The sequence below is a fragment of the Haliaeetus leucocephalus genome, unplaced genomic scaffold, assembly GCF_000737465.1.
Source record: "Haliaeetus leucocephalus isolate CR32 unplaced genomic scaffold, Haliaeetus_leucocephalus-4.0 Scaffold373, whole genome shotgun sequence".
Taxonomy (NCBI): Eukaryota; Metazoa; Chordata; class Aves; order Accipitriformes; family Accipitridae; genus Haliaeetus; species Haliaeetus leucocephalus.
In genome coordinates this window covers 1,230,958-1,232,886 of record NW_010972809.1, presented here as the reverse complement: position 1 = coordinate 1,232,886, position 1,929 = coordinate 1,230,958, and positions in this window count along the sequence as shown.

Below are 1,929 nucleotides of genomic sequence, written 5' to 3'. Positions count from 1 at the left end.
CCTGCGGCGTCGCGTTTGTGACGGGAAGTGAAAAACATCCCGCGCGTCCCCTCCCGGGGGTCTTCCCCTCCCTCCGCTCAGGGCAGCCCCGGTCCGGCGGGGCGGGGAGAGCCCCGGCGGGAGCGGGGTACGGGGATCGAACCCACCGGCCCGGGGCGGGTAGGGGTGCGCGGTTCCCCCCCCCCGGTAGCTCGGTTCAACCGAGTAGGCACCGACCGGTCACAGGTAAGAGTAGTTCCCCTCAGCCGGCTTCTGGTCAGCGGCCTTAACTTCCCTCACACCCGTAGGGCCGAGGTGCCGGCAGCTGTCCCAGGCAGAGGGGAGGTGGAGTTTCACAACCGAAAACAGTTTTAAGGAGTTTTTGGTACTTTTTTTTTAAACACAGATACGGGTTTTTTTTTCACCCATCGCTCTTAGAAGTACTGTTGTTTTTAATGAGGAGCGACCAAGCGTTCAGCCTGAGGTTCACGTTGCTGGAAACTCAGATCCGTGTGATCTGGGGAAATAGTGGGGGAAAAATGGAAAAGGAGTAGGAGTTTCAAGTGATATGTTTGTCTTATAAGTGAAATATGGCCATTAAAAAGGTGCTTATTCCAAGATCGTCTGTCTGCAGGAGGAGTGTTCTTACGCTTGCCCCGGACAATGTAGTATTGTGTTGCAAGGAGAGCTCGGGCAACATTGCAAAGTTTTTTGTTCGGCTCGTGCTGCCGACGTGCTTAGAACCTGAAATACCCCAAAGGTTCTTTGCAGGCTCGGTTTCAGGCTCTTCTATAGGCCCGTCATTTTCTCTTCTTCGAATAACTGCCAGCTGTGGTAGCTGAAACTGTAGCAGTGCCTTAAAACAGTAGTGTGCCATGTTCGGTGTCCTGCTTACACTGTGCAAGTGAGTGCTGTGCTGGAAAACCCAGGCAAAAATTGTTCAGTAGGGAAGGAGTTTTACAGCAACAAAGTTCTCTTAATAGGATTGTTTTACTGGTGCCACTTTGAATATATATGTAAATATATATATGTAAATATATATATACACACACATATACACGCACACACGTAATTAATTAGGGAGAGTAAACGGTTTGGAAGGACTGGGTAGCCATGCATAAGAGTTCCTAATGTTTTCCATTAGAAGTCCCTCTTTCCAGTTGTTTAAAATTTGCCAGCCTGAAACTATCTGGATGGAACTTTCCATGGGCCATGTCCACCACAAGCGGGCTGCTTGCTGAGCCGTTGACCTGCTTTTGGGAACAGAAAAAAAGTGATTTATTACACACACACGACAGATGTTCTCAAAGCTTTTTCACTGTGGAAATCTTGTACCTCTGGGATGGTGACTTCAAGTTTAGATGTGGTGGTTTTCTTGGAATCAAGGAAATGCCTTTCATTGCCTTTGTGAAACTACTCAAGAGTGACCAACTGCCAGAGTTCTGGGGGAAAAGCCATACATAATCCATGTGGAGACTCGGGGGGTCAGTATATAACATCTCTGAAGGGCATAAGCATTCTTCAGCCCTTCACATTTCCTTCATGTGACAGGACTCCATCTATTTCTGCCGCTACAGGAGCAGAGTGGGATATCACATGGCTGCAGGCACAGGAACCGAGAAGAGCATGCCTGTCTCTGTAGTCAGTACTCGGCCATCTGGGCTTTGTGCGGTGGTGGAAACAGCTGCTCCGGAAAACAGCTGGAAGGAGAAAAGGACAGAAGGAGAAAGTCAGGAGCAAGAGCATAAGAAGGAGGAAGACGGCAGTTCTGAAGTGGGTTAGCACAAGAAGCCCAGGGAAGGGAACTGGAGCAAAGTTGGCTACAGACGTAAAGGAACAGAAGCAAAGGGAGCTGTGGTTAGGAGGACAGAACTGGCGAGGGAAGTGCATCAGCAAGAAGGGGGCGGGACAGAAGTTTGAGAAGAAAGGAAAGGCAGTATTGAGATGAAA